The sequence below is a fragment of the Prionailurus viverrinus genome, chromosome B4 (genome assembly GCF_022837055.1).
Source record: "Prionailurus viverrinus isolate Anna chromosome B4, UM_Priviv_1.0, whole genome shotgun sequence".
Taxonomy (NCBI): domain Eukaryota; kingdom Metazoa; phylum Chordata; class Mammalia; order Carnivora; family Felidae; genus Prionailurus; species Prionailurus viverrinus.
This window is the reverse complement of record NC_062567.1, coordinates 7,863,593-7,881,249: the sequence shown is the minus strand read 5'-3', so window position 1 is coordinate 7,881,249 and position 17,657 is coordinate 7,863,593. Positions and strand designations below refer to the sequence as shown.

The 17,657-nt window shown below is 45.6% G+C and overlaps 1 long non-coding RNA gene across 2 annotated transcripts in view; it reads left to right on the top strand.

The window, feature by feature from the left end:
* LOC125169858 (uncharacterized) overlaps positions 1-17,295 on the top strand; it is a 38,966-nt gene extending 21,671 nt beyond the window's left edge. Inside the window, exon 5 of one of the 2 annotated variants that reach the window (XR_007153816.1) lies at positions 17,006-17,295. This is a non-coding gene — a long non-coding RNA (uncharacterized LOC125169858). Of the gene's footprint in view, positions 1-7,248; positions 8,366-17,005 lie in introns of those variants that run through there. The other variant, XR_007153815.1, reaches the window with a different exon arrangement.
* The last annotated feature ends 362 nt before the right edge of the window (positions 17,296-17,657 follow it).

The following is a 17,657-nucleotide window of genomic DNA, read 5'->3' as shown; positions in this document are numbered from 1 at the left end:
TGGGATTTTTTAAATCATACATATGCATTGTATGTACTTTTGTATGTATGATATTTCACTATATAAAAGAAAATAAGTATTACCAGTATACAGCCACTTAGGCAGAATACCCAGTAACATTAATTCAAAAAATATTTATTGAATGTCTATTCTATGCCAGACACATTCTTGGTCCTAGGACATGGCGGGGAAACAAGACAAAAATTCTCACTCAAATAAATAATTTTAAAAACATAGGATATGTAGTAATGTTAGGTAATGATATTGCCATGAAAAAAAAACAAAGAAGGTTAAGGGAGAGACAAAAATGTGTTATTATTTTAGGCAGCGTGGTAGGGAAGGCATCTCTGATGAGATGATGTTTGAGCAGAGACCCGAAGGAAGGTGAGGAGGTGAGCCTCGCAGGTATTGAGGGATTTGGGAAGAGCTCTCCAGGCAGGGTGAACAGTATGTGCAAAAGTCCCGAGGTAAGAGTGAGCTTGGAGTGCTCTGGAAACAGCATGGAGGCTGGCAGCCTGGAGGGCAAGGGCTGAGGGAGAGGGTGGCAGGATGGCGGCTAGGAACACCGCCTCACAGGCTATGGCAAGGACCAACTAAGTTCAGAGAGAGATGGGATGTTTGGAGGATTTTGAATAGGAGGTGTTAAGATCTAACTTAGCATTCAAAGGATCACTGTTGCTATGTGGAGAATAGTGTGTAGAGAGTCAAGGTAGACCAGGGGAGGTCTTGCATTATTCCAGGTGAGAGAAGCAGTGGCCTGGACTTTGCTGTAGCAGAAGGGGTCGTGAAAGATGGTCAGACCCCAAAAGTAGAGTAGAGCCTAGAATTTGTCAGGGGACATGGATAGGATGTGGCATGGGAGGCAGTAAGAGGAATCAAGGGCACTTCCAAGTTTTTCCCTTAGGAACACTTGGAGAAGGAGCAGGTTTGGGGAGAGAATCAAGAGTTCTGTTTGGGGGCACCTGGGTGGCTCAGTCGGTTGAGGGTCTTGATTTCAGCTCAGGTCGTGATCTCATGGTGGGTGGGATCAAGCCCAGCATCAGGCTCTGCACTGACAGCATGGAGCCTGCTTGACATTCACTCTCTCCCTCTCTCTCTGCCCTTCGCCCCACTTTAAAAATAAATAGGCAAACATGAAAAAAATAGTTCTGTTTTAGATTTGTTAAATTTGTGATGCCTGATTAGACACTCAAGTGGAGCTCAGGTGAGCAGATGGATGTGCAAATGTGGAATTCGAGAGAAGATAGGGCCGTGTTTAGGTAGACTTTGCTCAGCCTCACCATTGCTTCTCCTATCAGTGACTGGTGGAAAACTCAAAACAAATGAAATGGATGGAAACTTTATGAACACTGGTGGTCTTAACTACAATATCCATGTAGAGGTGCTAAAACTTCCAAGTGAGCTGCCTAAAATGGACCGATCCGCTGTATCTGATCCAGAAATGGTGTTACTGGGGGACGGAACAGAGATGACACGGGAACTCTCTGGAAGCATTCCTGCATGGCACTATCCACCACTACCAGACAATTCAGACCGTGCTCAGATGCTGCCTGCTTCGACGACCTTCTAGATAGCAAAAGCACAGCTCTGGGTGCCAACATGCAGGCTGTTGTATTTTAGTTTTTGCTCCCAAAGTCCTTAAGCGCTGTGGGTTCTGTCCTTCTGCATCTGATGCCATACCCCTTGCCAAGTGACCAAGGGAGCCCCTAAATGCCGCTGTGGTACTGCACGCAGATTATGACAGTATTGCCTGTGACTGTGACAGCCCCTGCCCTGGGTACTTGGCTACCTCTGACCTTTGACACACCAGCTCTGGGCAGCACACATCATTAAATGTGAAAGCAAACATGGAACCTGCTGGCCCCTGGGCTCAGGCTCTTTTATCCTCAGTCTCTATCAGACACGTTTTTACCCTAGGTCTTGGGCAGGTTCTCTATAAAAGAATCTAGTCTAGATTTCAAAATGAACATCAAACATAAATGTTCTAGAAGTTAAAACAACAAATCCTCACCTAGGGCACCTGGGTGGCTCAGTTGATTAAACCTCCGACTTCGGCTCAGGTCATGATCTCATGGTTCGTGAGTTCAAGCCCCGCGTCAGGCTCTGTGCTGGCAGCTCGGAGCCTGAAGCCTGCTTTGGATTCTGTGTCTTCCTCTCTCTCTGCCCCTCCCCCGCTTGCACTCCATCTCTCTCTCTCTCTCTCTCTCTCTCTCTCTCTCTTTCCCTCTCTCTCTCAAAGATAAATAGTAAAAAAAAGGAGAAGAAGAAGAAGAAGAAAACAGTGGAAGATACTTAAAAAAAAAACAAAACGCTCGCTTAACCTGGCAGAATCTTTTGTCCATTTTCCCAAAGGAGGAGGGCAAAAAGAAGAGGCATGATGGAGCCTTGTGACTCTTCAAATGATCTCAGAGTACTCTTGCTATGGAAGGATGAAAGCCTTCTTGAGGCATCCAAGCCCAAACACTCCCCTGTAGTTTTGCATTCAAATTAACTAATGAGCTAAGCCCCCCTGGTTCAGTTTCCTGTCTTTGGTTATAATTGCTGTTGCAGTCTTACTAATCATTTCCTGCAGTTTTTCCTTCTTTTGCTATGGGAAGTATTAATGTCTTTAATTTTCCATTCCTCCTTTGGCCTGGGGAGTCTGTTAAGAGAGGATTTCTTATTCTCTAGTCTGCCTTTCTCAGCCATAAACAATTTTCGTTTTTCTAGAACAGACTTTTCTAGGTTACTTTTTAATTCGAACCTTCACTTTTGTTTTACTTTGTTCTAAAACGAACGAGAAGCTTACAATAGCCAGAGTTGAATCCAAGAATTTGAGGCTCTTTGTGATCTCTTTTCCATCATTTTCTCTCAAGAGTCTTTAACTTGGGTTTCTAGGGGTGTGTCAGTCCCCTGACATTATGTGCAACCTTTTGTGCTTTTATGAGTAACATTCCCCCCAAGCCCAGTAAAGATGTCATAATTGTCATCAGGTTTTCAATACATGTTACTAAAATAAACTCAGAAACCTTGAGGGGCCCTACTTAATCATTCTGGGGATTATTGCTTTGGGCAAATCTGGTGACCAATCCTTACCTACCTGAGAACAAAGAGAAGATCATCTCAAGACTGTAGGAAAAAGGCTACCTTCCACACAACACTAGAACTGCAAATTTCCTTTTCCCCAACTCTTCCTCCTTCTACAGAGGCAGGAGCTGCTTTCTTAAAATGGTAGATGATGTGCCCAGAGTCTCGGAGCTAAGCAGTTGTAGAGGTAGGACTAGAGTCTACGTCTGGTTCTTGATTCTGTTCACCCTCCACTTTCCATCACCAACAGCAAGGTGACCGCTAACATTCCATAATATTCCACGCTGAAGCAAGTTAATTCCAAGTACCTAAGTAAAAGTAACCTAAGTGGGGAGGCTGGGTGGGCTCAGTCAGTTGGTTAAGCATCCAACTTCGGCTCAGGTCATGATCTCACAGTTTGGGAGTTTGAGTCCCGCATCGGGCTCTCTGTTCTCAGCACTAAACCTGCTTCAGATCCTCTGACCCCCTATCTCTGCCTCTCCCCTGCTTGCATTCTCTCTCTCTCTCTCTCTCTCTCTCTCTCTCTCTCAAAAATAAAAACATTAAAAACAATAATTAAAAAAAAAAGAAATACCTAGGTAATATTTAGTAATTGAAAAGAAACCTTCTGAGCCATGTAAAGGGTCTGTATGTCATAAACTCAGGAAATCATTTCTTGTCTTTCCCAGCCTACAGAGAACATTCCCGTGTGTATCTTGTACTGCAGGCATTACATTGTGAGCTACCTCTTTGTATCCATGCTCCTCATTTCTCCCAGGCTTTTAGGGCCTTTGAAGATGAGGACTTCCTATTGAATGGGTTTCTATCTCAGAGAATTTGGCACACAGGCCTTTTAGTAAGGCAGATGTTTGTGGAAGGATTAGCACTATTTGCACATTCCATTACACTTTTAGGACATTATCTAGCTGTCACCCTTGTGCACCATAATTCATAAGCTCAAATGCCTTCGAGGGTCAGGCAGGTAATTTAAATTAATGAAGCAAAACAAGTGTAGGGCTATAGGGGCAGTGGAGAAAGTGGACAACTGGGAAATTTATGCTCCATCCCATTTAATGTTTAAGAAAAAGCACTTTGGAGGCCAACCTTCCAGCTATGGCAGCATAAAAAGGTCCAGAGGACCCACTCCCCACAGAACAAGTTGAAAACTGGAAAAAACAAACCAAACCAAACAAAAACCCAGTCATTTTTGGGCCCTGGAAATTGGCCAAAGGCAGATAACAAATTGAGAAGCATTTACTCGTGAAAAATAGCTAGAGCTTCAGGAAGGCATGGCGGGGCCTGTAGCCTTTTTGTCTGTTCTGCTACTATCCCTGCCCTCCTCCCCAATTTTGTCCCCAGCTTTATCAGCAAGGGGTGACCAGAAAAAATAAAACAAAAAAACAAGTTTGCTGCCAAAGGGAGCAAATCAATTTTGGGCAGAGGGCGAAAGGCTGCAGTGTGGACAATAACAGAGGACTTGGCAGGAAACTAATGGGGAAACTTCACTGCATTGCAGGTGTGAGAATGTGCTCCTGGTTGGGGTAAGCAACAGACCAGCCATAAATTTAACAGGAAATCTTGGAATGGGAGAGCCATAGAAAGACTGAGATGGGCTCTCACACATCCCCGACTTCCTGGGAACCTACGTGCATGTGCATGAGAGATCCTAGACAGCCCAGCAGAAAGTGAAAACCAAAGCAATTTAGCACTGGCTAAACATCAGACGCCATCCCCAACCCTCACACGCATCTATGTGCGGGATGGAAGCTTCACGGGCCTGTGGTGTTGGAGAAAAACCTCTGCCCAAATTCACTGGCTGACCATTGGGCCACACAGAAACAGGGCAACCCCTAGGAAATAAGGCTAAGAAATAAAAATGATAAGAATAAACCTACACATACACACACATACACACACACACACACATATCAGTAGCTACACAAATGTGGGGAAGAGAGGTTCTGCCATTCAAGTGCAGATTAGTGTCAAATGATAAAATGAAACCCTCAGGAAAAGAAATCAGAACCCAGAGTTACTAAAATATTACCTAAAACAAATATTACCTGAAACTTTCAGTTTTCACCAAAAAAAAAAAGAAAGAAAGAAAATTATAAGACATGCAAACACATAGCAAAGTGTGACTCATACTCAGAAAAAAAAAAGCAGTGAATAGAAATTGACTCTGAGTGGGACCAGATGTTGAATTTAGCAGATGAAGACTTCAAAACAGCTGTTTAAAATAGGTTCGAGAAACTAAAGGAAGCCATATTTTAAAAATTAAAGGAAAATCTGATACTAAACAAATATGGAATCTCAACAGGGAAATAAAAACTATAAAAGGGAACCACACAGAAATACTGGATTACTGAAAAGTACCAATAATCAAAACGAAAAATTCACTAGTGGGCCCAGGAACAGATGTGGGATGGCAGGAGATAGAATCAGTGAACCTGAAGATAAAGCAGTAGAAAGGATATAATCTGCAAAACAGAGAAAAAAGATAGAAGAAAAACAGAGCTTTAGAGACATGGGACAATATTAAGCACACCAAAATACACGTAATGGGAGTCTCAGAAAGAGATGAGAAAAGAGTGGAAAATATCTGAATAAATAATGACTGAAGATTCCCAAATCTGATGAATAGCATTAACCCACAGGCCCAAAAGCTCAATGAATTCCCATATCATAAATACAAAAAGAACTACGCCTAGACACATTATAAAAAAACCGCTTAAAGGCAAAGACAGAGGGGTGCCTGGGTGGCTCAGTTGGTTAAATGTCTGACTTTGGCTCAGGTCATGATCTCATGGTTCATAAGTTCAAGCCCCACATCGGGCTCACTGCTGTCAGCACAGAGCCTGCTTCAGATCCTCTGTCCCTCTCTCTCTCTGCCCCTCCCCAGCTGGTTCTCTCTCTCTCTCTCTCTCTCTCTCTCTCTCTCTCTCTCTGTCAAAATAAATAAACTTGTAAAAAAAGACAAAAACGAAGTAATCCTGAAGACAGCAAGAGGAAAACAACTCATCAAATACAGTACAAAACTATGAATGGCTGACTTCTCATTCAAAGGAGACTGGAGGCCCTGGAGGGAAAGCTTCAGAATACTCAAACAGAAAACAGATGTAAGCCAAGATCTCTTTATCTGGCAAAACTATTAATGAAAATGAAGGTGAAATAAACATATCCCTGGATATTACCCAAAGACCCTGATGGAATGTGTTGCTAACAGATATTCCCTGTATGAGTAAGTAAATGATGTTTTTTAGGCTAGAATTAAATTATACCAGGTGGTAACTTGAATCCACACGAAGACATGAGGAGCTCCAGAAATTGTGTAGGTGCGTAGATATAAAGACTTCATGTCTTTGTTTCTTGCTGTTTCTTCAGACCTGGCACAGTGCCTGGGACATAGGACGTACTCAGTGCATACTGAATCAGTGAATGCTATCCTGCCATATGCAATATATCCATCTAGGAGTTGTCTTAAATACTTTTCACAAGACAGGGTATAAGTAATTAAATTCATTAAAAACTATTACTCTTGAATAATACATGTTAGAGAGGGTGGGTTCAGGAGATAGGAATTACTATGTACCTGATGGTCCAGGTACACAGGTGCATATCCAGTGAAAAGCAGTTGATATGTGATGGAAAAAAACATTTGATCACCTGGCAAAGCTCTTTCCCTGACATGGACCTGATTCTTGCTGCTTTTCTCAATGTAGTCTGGGTCCTCTGTGTTACAGAAATCTTTCTTGGGAGAAAAAAAAATGTATGTGATGTGCTTAACACAGTGTTGGCAATGCGAGAACTCTGTGGAAATGTTATTAGGAATGATCTAATAAGGTCTTCTGGTCAGTCCTACCTTGAGCCCAATTGCATGACACCACATAATTCTTCCAGGAATTAGAAATACCCAGATGGTAAGACACATCCTCTATCTCCAACTCTTGGCTTGGAACTTCCTTAGGGAATACAAGTAGACCAGCAGTTTATGCGAACTTGGGGTGCTAATTCAGCCTGGACATTGGGCAGAAGACCGACTTTGCGTGGGCTTTGCTGCTCAGGGCAAGGACTAAGAAAACAACTAAGAAAAGCCTTTTCTTGAGGTTGGAACAGGGCCCAGAAGTATGTGAGCAGTTCGGTACGTTGGGCTGGCCTGAGTGACTGATGACACCCAAATATATACCCTCCTTCTTTCCACAGAGTACAGTGGCTTCTGTCTACACACAGGCAGCGAATCCCCAGAAGAGACACCTGGCTGAATGCCTGTGGAAAGCTTCTAAGCACCAGATTCCTGAAGAGATGCCTCTTTCAGGTGTCTTCTGATAAAAGACTTTTCAGTGGGAGGCCCAGGCTTGCCTCTGTGCAAGAACCAGAATTCTGAGGATGTTAGCTGTATTATTCCACTCCGGTTGCCATAACAAAGTACCTCACACTGGGTGTCTCAACCAACAGAAGTTTATTTTCCCACAATTCCGAAGGCTGGAAGTCCAAGGTCAAAGTGTTGGCAGGTTTTGTGTCTTCTGAGGACTCTTTTTTGGGGGGCACCTGGGTGGCTCCGTCAGTTATGCATCCAACTCTTGGTTTTGGCTCAGGTCATGATCTCGCAGTTTGTGAGTTAGAGCCCCACATCAGGCTCCGTGCTGACAGTGTGGAGCCTGCTTGGGATTCTCTCTCTCCCTCTCTCTCTGCCTCTCTCTCAAAATCAATCAATCAATCAATCAACCTCAGGACTCTTTTTCTCCTTGGCTTTAGACAGCTTCTCCCTGTATCCTCACATGGCCTTCCCTCTGTACCCGTCTATGTCCAAATCTCCTGTTCTTGTAAGGACACCAGTCATGTTGGAGTAGGGGCCACCATATGGCCTCATTTTATCATAATCACCTCATTAAAGCTCTGTCTCCAAATACAGTCACATTGTGAGGCACTGGGAGTTAGGACTCCAACATATGGATTTGGGACATTGAAGTAAACAGAGGGGTCGATGCCACTTAAGGTTGTAACTTACTGGGCAAGAATAGAAGAGTGTACAAAAGAGGGTTTTTGAGGAGAAAAGGAGGATTATGTGCAGGAAATGTCCTAGAGGCTCTGCTTAATGAGACCTCACTGAAACCTCCTTAACCCTCACTTAAACAGCCACCTTACAAGGCAGTTTTTCATCTTCTTGTGTAGTGTCGTTTTCCTTTCCTTTTTGACTTTTCTGTCTTATTCTGATGGTGGTTGTTAAGTCTGCTAAAGAACATAACTTACACTTGTTCACTCTCATTTTGAAGTTTTCTCTTGCATTCACTGAACCGTGGTAAAAATGCATGTAAGCCTGTCTGCTAAGTCCTAATTTATTTCCCTGAAATGCAATGGGATACTCTTTAGCTTCTCCAAGTGATGGCGTGGTCCCGCCCGGATGTGATGGAGCTACAGTTTGGGACTGGCAGTTGTGCGAGGGGGAAGCCCGGGGTTGTGCTTGTGCGTGTGCTGGGGGGCTGGGAGGGAGGGGGGAGAATTCTCTGCCGAGTTTTGTCTGATGTAGTGAACAGATCAGGCATCTGCCTCGTAAGTTGAGACCCCAAGCATTTAGTTGCTGCCTTAACCCTTAGTCCTACACAGACACAAGTGTGACTTGCCCGTGGGCCCAGCTACCTGATTTGCAGGGCCCGATGGGAGATAAGGGGCAGCAGAGTGTTACAGCAAACGTGAGGTCCTTCTGAGCGTGGGCCCTGGGGGACTGCCCCCATTACACGCCTGTGAAGCCAGCCCGTGTAAGGAGAAGGACTTTTCTTTTTTTTGTTGTTTTAATTTTTAAATTTTATTTAAATCCAAGTTAGTTAACATAGAGTGTAATAATGATCTCGGGAGTAGAATTTAGTGATTCGTCACTTACATATAACCCGGTGCTCATCCCAACAAGTGCCCTCCTTAATGCCCATCGTCCATTTAGCCCCAAACCCCTTCAGCAACCTTCAGTTTATTCTCTGTATTTAAGAGTCTCTCATGCTTTGCCTCCCTCTGGTTGTATCTTATTTTTCTTTCCCTTCCCCTGTGTTCATCTGTTTTGTTTCTTAAATTCCACATATGATGAAAACATATAATATTTATCTTTCTCTGACTGACTTATTTCACTCAGCATAATACCCCCTAGTTCCATCCACGCTGTTGCAAAGGGCAAGATTTCATTCTTTTTGATCTTGACTATTATCGAGGAGGACCTTTCAGTTGATTATTATCCCCCTCTTAGATTAGAAGATCATCTATCTTCATTTGGAGAATCTGCATCATTCACTTCAGGTTGCCATTAAACCTTTCTCAGCTGGATTTCTCAGAAGACGCCACACTATCAGGAAAATCTGGCCTTTGGCTCCATGGTTACTACTCTTAGTTTGCTTGATGCTGGGGCGCTGGGGGTGAGGTTTGGATTCCTGATCATAGCTAACGCCCGTCTGTCTCCTTCTGCTGCCTGGCTCCTCCTCTCAGAGGTCCGCAGCTTGTCTAGGAGCAAAGTTGTAACATCACTGGGATTCTGTCACTCCTGCAGAAGAAGGGGGAGGAGCCCCGGACAAGACCCCTGAGGCTCGCAGGATGCCTGGTGTGTTTTCTGGTCATAGTGCCCTTCTGTTTCTTCTCTAGTCAAGACTTCTTGGCTAAGGGGTTCTGAGTGAGACAGGTGCCAGCCCTCCCCCGTCCCTGTGGACACTGCCTCTCTTGTCCTGGCCTCACATGGACCTCCCCATGTTGTCAGTTCAGCCTGCTTCTCCTCCTGATTCCCTTGTCTGTTGGTTTCTGATCAATATGGGCAGTACACAGTTGCATTAGTCCCGGGGTTGCTCCCGGGGCCTTGTAGACACCGAGGGGTTTCATTCCATCGTACTCAGGCTCCCACGAGCTACACCAGAAGCGAAGCAGAACTATCTTCAGTCCTGGAGGAAGAGTGTACCCCCCAACCCTTTTCAGTGAACCACCAAGATACATCTTGATCCAAGGGGCACCCCCCTTCTTTCTGCGGAGTTAGGGAATATGGTGGGGGAGTATGTGGTACCAGGGATATATGGCGTGTGCACAATGGTAAACCACCGCTTCAGGAGGAAATCCTCTGCTCTGTGTAACCCAGCTGCTGTCTCTGCTGTCTCAGAGACGACGTGGACTCTGAGAGGCCCAAGCAGATGGTTGGGGCAGTGAGGACCCGAGATCTGTAGGGGGGGGGGTCCCTGGGCCAGAAGTCAACACACCTGAGTTCTGGTCCCGTGAGGTAGGCAGAATAATAGTCGCCCGAAGATGTTCAATTCCCCAAACCTGTGAATGTTACCTCATGTGGCAAAAGCGTCATTGCATAGGTGATAAAGGGTTGTGAGATGGGAAGAGACGCCTGGGTTACCCAGGTGGGCCCAGTATAATCACAACTGTCTTTATAAGGGGCGGGGAGGTAGGAGGGTCAGAGCCAGGGAAGGAGATTTGAAGAAGGAAGAAGTTGAAGCAGAGTTGTGGTTGCTGCCTGGAGTCACAAGCCAAAACACATGGGTGGCCCCTACAAAAGGCAAGGAAACAGGTTCTCCCCTAGAGCTTCCAGAAGAAATGCAGTTTGCCGACACCTTGATTTTACTGCAGTGGAACCCATTTGGACTCCTGACCTCTAGAATTGTGAGGTAATGCGTTTGAGGTTTTTTTTAATCACTAGGGTAGCTGTAACTTGTTACAGCAGAACAGGAAGGGACTATTCCCTACATTTGCCATTAGTGAGCTATTTGATTCTTGGGAAGGTAATTCCTTTTCTTCGGTCCCAGATACTGTATTTTAGGCACAAACATTTAATAGAAAATTTAAAGGAGCAGGATGCTCTTATTGATTGAAATCATATGTGGAAGGTCAGTGTGAATCAGATGGGTGTAGCTTCTTGGCAAAGTTACAGACCCACTGGGTAGTGCAGACAGAAGGGCGTTGGGTCTCAGGCTATCTAGTGCTATTGACTTTCTCTGGTGGGGAGCCTGGGCACTCTGTGGACTCAATTGGTTGACAACCTTTGACACACACACATCAAAAAAAAAAAAAAAAACATTGGAGGGGCGCCTGGGTGGCTCAGTTGCTTAAGCATCTGACTCTTGATTTTGGCTTAGGTCATGATCTCCTTGTTCATGGGTCCGAGTCCCGTGCTAGGCTCTGCTCTGAGAGCGCAGAGCCTGCTTGAGATTCTCTGTCTCCCTGTGTCTTTCTCAAAATAAATAAACATTAAAAACAAACTTAGTGGAATTAAGTAGAATTTAAACTTACTGTTGATATTAGTAAGGCTTACACCTGTATTTTATCTTGGGTGTTATATACAACTCATAAGAATAGAGCTCTTGTTCAAGGCATTTCCAATTCTTCAAAGGTGCTCATTTTAAATCCCTACCCCTCCAGGAACTTAAGCAGGGAGATCGTGCCCATCCCTCTCCTATGAATAGCCATTAATGCAACACATCTAGAAAGAATCACACTAGTTTTTCATTGTTACCGAAATGGACTTCTGTAGCCTGCCAGCATCCTCAAAGTGTTCTTGGGGAAGATCCTTTTTCCCTGGATGTTTCCTTTTGACTTTCTTCTGTTGCTCTTGGAGGCTAGCCAGGATCTCGTGCACCTCTCTGTGGCTCTTGGTTTCAGATGCTTAATGTTGGGGACATCCTAGGACATTGTGCTCAGAAAATGGAATGGGTAGGCGTTTGGGTGGCTCAGTTGGTTGAACATCTGACTCTTGATTTCAGCTTAGGTCATGATCCCAGGGTCATGGGATCCAGCTCCATGCTGAGTATGGAGTCTGCTTCCCCTCTCCTCCTCTCTCTGAATAAAATAAAAATTAATAAAAATAAAAATTTAAAAATGGAAAGGGTAAGTAAGGAGAGAAGCAGAGACGTTTTCTTATTGGCACTAAAATGCTCTGGGAGGACACCAAGGGCAATATAAACACAGCCTGTGAAATCAAAGCATCATTTAAAAAATAAACAAGCTCAATAGGCTAGGATTACTACTCCCTTATGAAAAGCAACTTTAGGACTCAAAAAAACAAACACTAAATTGGAGGAGGGTTCTTGAATGTGAACTTGACTGTGCTGTACGGGAAAATGTTCTACTTGGTCGCTTCATGAAGAAATACACAGAGTGAGATAAAAGGAGAATATGTTACATAGAATATGTATTTTCTTAGTGTTGACATAATGCCTATTAATCGGTGGAGGGCCTTGTTAAAATCGGGAACTCCTGCGTTCCTCCAGACGCAACGATTCTGCTTCAGCAGGACTGGAGTGAAACACTCCTGGTGATTCTAAATGGACCGTCCCAGGCGGAGATTTTGACAATCCCCAGCGACTGTATCTGAGCCACCAAAGTGCTCAGTCCAGAGATTAAAGTCCACTCTTGGAAATTCGTTAGCAAGGACCCTCACGCATACTTCTTTTTGTTTCCCACGCTGCGTTCCTTCTAAAATATTTTATCAGGTGACTAAGTAGTCCGTCTAGTAAAAGCAAAAGTATCTGTTGTTGTTAGTGTTGTACAATATCATGCTGGGTAATGGTAACTCGAAACACATTGCAGTCCAATCAACCATTAGATTATTCTTTCTGAAATTAATAAGCTTTCTGTTCTCTCTGCTCATTTAAAATCACTTGAAGAGTCAAAGGTTTACACATCAGAAGATGTGAGGTTTGGGAAGGCCAGGAGAACCACTGAATTCGTTCACAACTCTTTTGAGTATTCTAGGGGACTTCCTTTCTTAGGTCATAGTTCATAGGTCAGGCTCCCCGCCTCAGCCCTTTGCCTTATTCAGACCTCAGGGTACCGGGGAGAGCCTACCTTTCCAGGTCTGGGCTCTTCTCAGTCACTCTGGACATCAGCAGGACTCCGGCCTCTCGCATCCTGGAAATAAACCTCGTCACTGCAAGGAGAGCAGACCAGCCCACCCCTCCGCCTGCGTCCTCTGTGCTCGCCTGTCTTGTGGCTATTTTCCCTCTGCACCTCCTCTTTCTGGTTTCCTGCATAATTGGCCTTCTAGGGGAGGAAAAAATAATTGTCCCTGTGTTTGTGGCTGAGACCCCTATAATAAAGGTTAACGAGAGAAAAACAGGTTTATTAACATGTAGACCTCATGTATACGTGGGACACACCCTGGGGTATCTCTCCAGATACCATCCTAATAGGGAAATTGGGGAGGAGGTAGGCCCCTTAGGGGAGAAGAAGTGATTATCGGAAAGGATGAGGGGTTTTAGAAGAACAGATGGGAGTGTGACAGTTTGTGACAAAGTCTGGGTGTGTCCCCTGCTGTGATGAGAGCCACTCTTCCCGGTTGATGAAACTCCCAGGGAAGGGATCTAGGACACTGAGTTCCTTTTGGAGAATCTGTTCGTAGGCAGGTAAGAGGAGCTGAGAGAAAGCCTCTCCCTACATATGCTGTTTTTCAAGTGTCTAGGGCTTAAAATAATCAATATACCGAGGCGGCAGGTTTTGAGGTGCCACGTCCTGAACTTCTGTTCCTATTTTGGGCAGCGTATTTCTGCTACCCTTCAGTCTTCGTCTCTAAGATGCGTGCTGGCCCGTGCGGGTGGGGGCATTTGGGTGTTACAGGTGGGACTGCTTGTGGGCAGGGCCCTGGCACTTGCCACTCCTTCATCTGAGCAGATGCAGCTCTGTGCGGGGCACAGGCTGGGTCTGTGTCTCTCTGTCTCTGTGTGTGTGTGTCTCTCTCTCTCACACACACACACACTGCATAGCCCCTACTTTCCAGCCTGTTTTTATTATTTTTTTTCATGTTTATTTATTTTGAGAGAGAGAGTGCTGGGGGTGGGGGTGGGGGGCGTGGAGAGAGAGAGGGAGAAAGACCAAAGCAGGTTACGTGCTGTCTGCACAGAACCTGACGTGGGGATCCATCTCACAAACCGTGAGATCACGACCTGAGCCAAAATCAGGAGTCAGAGGCTTAACCAGCTGAGCCCCCCCGGGCGCCCCTCCAGCCTGCTCTGTACCTCCCTCTGCAGCCCTCCCTACATGTCCACTCTGGTTTTGGCCTCTCAGCACCTTCCTGGTGGGAAGGAAATTCCATTCTTTCCCAAGGATGGTGCTTCCTGGGCAGTCCTCTCAGAAGAGGGGGCCTTCTGTTCCCCACCTGGGGTCTGGGGATGGGAACTGGGCTTCCCCATCTTCTTCATTGCTGCTTCTAGAGCATTACCTAGTCCTTTTTTTTTTTTTTTTTTAAGTTTATTCATTTTTGAGAGAGACAGAATGTGAGTGGGGGAGGGGAAGAGAGAGAGGGAGACACAGAATCTGAAGCAGGCTCCGGGCTCCGAGCTGTCAGCCCAGAGCCCGATATGGGGCTTGAACTCCTGAACTGCGAGATCATGAGTCCAAGTCGGACACTTAACCGACTGAGCCACCCAGGCGCCCCTACCTAGTCCTTTTTTAAAGAAAAAGCAAAACCCTTTTCTCTGTAACCTCTAGTTTTGGTATGTGATAAGGAGGTTTCGAGATACGGAGTGGCTCATTCAAGAATTAAAACTCTCCTCTTCATTGCTATCTTTTGCAAAGACCTCAATTCAATAAATACGCTTTGCGGCCCTGCCAGACTGACTCTCCTCCCATGTGTGTGTGCTCGTGCTCCCCTGAGGCTGCTGCTTCCTGGTCCTGTCACACTGTCCTCCTCCTCCTGCCCAGCTGTCCTCTCCCTTGGGACCTGCTTTGCAGTCCAGGTCCACATCTACTCCCGAGGTCCTGCAGTGTCTGTAAAGACAGCCTGGCAGTACACTGTCCCCATGATCCCGACCTCCTTGCCTCCTTCACATCTGCCCCACCTGCGGGGTCCGGTGATCTCCTATCCTTCTCCACCTTTGAGACCTTCAACCACACCCTGCGGTTTTATCAGTCTGGCTCTCAGGCTTAATGCATTTGGTCTTTGACCTCACAGAAAATGCCGGGGCCCAGGTTGTTCCGATTTCTTGTGACACATTAGCTTGCAGTCTGGACTTTCTGCCTTTTGTGCTCAGCCCGAACCCCTGATGGATCATTGCAATGACTCTTACCAGACACATGCCTTGCACCTGTCCTGGGGAGCCCCCGCCCACTCACACCCCAGCCTTGGACTCCGCGGCAGCCTGCTTTCACTCTTACTGGATTTGTAAATTCTGCCTGTATGCTCCAACACTTAATTACACACCCAGTTGTGCAAGGTATGTGAATGTACAAATATGATAAAAGTCCTTGCCACAAACAGATGAAACTATTACTAGAGAAAATCTCTGGATTTTTGTCAAAGGGAATCCTTGTTTCTCTGTTTCTTTATTCTCTTTCTTGTGTTAAGAATTCTTAGGGCACCTGGGTGGCTCAGTCGGTTAAGCGTCCAACTCTTGAGTTCAGCTCAGGTCATGATCTCATGGTTAATGGGGGTTCATGGGTTCGAGCCTCTGAGCCATTAGCGTGGAACTCTTTCTCTCTACCTCTCTCTGCCTCTTCCCTGCTTGCGTGTGGGTGGGCGTTCTCTCTCTCTCTCAAATAATCTAAAAAAAAATTCTTTCTCCTTGGACTTGATTCCTTTTGCAGTCCTCTTATTGACCTTGAAGAGCTCTCCATGCAAAGACAGAAGCCGCTGATAAAAAGCCTTCTCCTCCTCAGAGAGAGCTCATTCATTCATTCATTCATTTTTTCACTCATTCATTTGTTCGCTCCCCAAATAATTGTTGGGCACCTCCTTTGTGCCAGGCGTGTCCTTGTGATGAGGGATACAGGGATGAACAAGACGGACAAGGTCCCTGCCCTCATGCAGCTTATGTGGTAGTGTGAGAAAATAGACAAGAAAGAGAGGGAGGAGGAAGGAAAGAAAAAGAATCAGAGTTGTAGGCGCTAAGAATAATATGGTAGATGGCATGACCCAGTGGCTCTAGATTGGTGGCTGGAGGACGGGGGGTGGTTACGGGTCTCAGGTTAAACATGGAACCAGTCGAGAAACCACAAATGCTAATTGTAGGAGGAGGGGCACGTAGGCAAGAGGGGCTATGTGCTCAGAGAATGTAAACTTAAGATCAGACCAAACAAAACCTAATTAGCAGTGCAGTTGCATGCACCCCACTATTAAAAAAAGGAACACCTTAATTCCCTTATTCTTAGCTCCATTGGAATGGACTATTCAGAATTCTAGTCACCTGTGGAGCAAACCAGCTTTGCAGCAAACACCCAGACACTGACAAATGTTAACTGCCAGGTGGCCTCGTCAGTTCTGATAGAATTTCTTTCCAAGGCAAGAAATGGGCCACCTTTCCTGGGCGGGAATCCTACCACCCTCTTGTTGCTCTCCGAGTAGGAGAGAAGAAGAAGAAGGCAAGCCAAACCAATCAGACCCAAGCCGAGAAGCCAAACCCAAACCCAACATCTCACTTCCCCCGAAACAGAAGTAACTCCCGTTTCTCACAACTCTAGCAATGAGAGAAGGGATGGCCATCAGATACGCCGTCCTGATATTCTGCGCCATTTGGAGCAAAAGGGGCAGAGGAGAGGTTTTAAAAAGATGGGGCACCTGGGTGGCTCAGTTGGTTTGGTGTCTGACTCTTGATTTTTGACTCTGGTCATGATCTCACGGTTCATGGGATCGAGCCCTGAGTTGGGCTCTGTGCTGAGACTGCGGAGCCTGCTTAGGATTCTCTCTCCCTCTTTCTCTGCCCCTCCCCTGCTCAAACTCTCTCCCCCACCCCCAAAATTAATAAAAAGGAGGCTCAAAGAATGACACATTTCCTCCTTGATTGTTGAGAACAGCCTTGCAATTAAAATACTAAAAATACACCAGCTCTAAATTGTTTGACTAACCCACCTGCTATGGACTAAACTCGCTCCCAAATGTAAATGTTGAATCCTCAGCCCCCTCGTGTGACTATATTGGAGGTTTAAGGGACTTGCAAGAGGTGATTGAGAGTAAATGAATTCATAAGGGTGAAGCCCTGATCTGTTACAACTGGTTTCCTTACAGGAAGAGGAAGAGGCCGAGATATCTCTCTCTCTCTCTCTCTCTCTGTCTGTCTTCTGAGGACAGCCTGAGAAGGCAGCTGCCTGTAAGTCAGGAAGAACGCTGTCACTAGAATCCGATCATGCTGGCACCTTGAAATTGGACTTCCAGCCTCCAGAACGGTGAGAAACTAAATTTCTGTTGTTTAAGCTACCCGTGACGCTGTGTTCTGGAAGCCCAAACAGACTAAGATATCACCTTACCTCTAGCTGGCACAGAGAGGGTGCAGTAAAATGAGTGGAACATGACCTCACCACCCCCACTTCCCCACCCTGGACCCAGTGGTGGAAAAGTAGCTAATAAGATTGTGGTAACTCAAGGATTTAAGGTAGAATAAAAGCAGAAAGTCTCAGGGCACCTGGGTGACTTAGCTGGTTGAACGTCCGCTTTGGCTCAGGTCATGATCTCTTGGTTCGTGAGTTTGAGCCCCACGTTGGGCTCTGCGCTGCCAGTGCAGAGCCTGCTTGGGATTCTTTCTCTTTCCCTCTCTCTCTGCCCCTCCCTGCTTGCACTTGTAAGCTTTGTCTGTCTCAGAATAAATAAGCTTAAAATAAATTCTCTCTCTTTTTTTAAGGTTTATTTATTTTGAGAGAGAGAGCAGGGGAGGGGCAGAGAG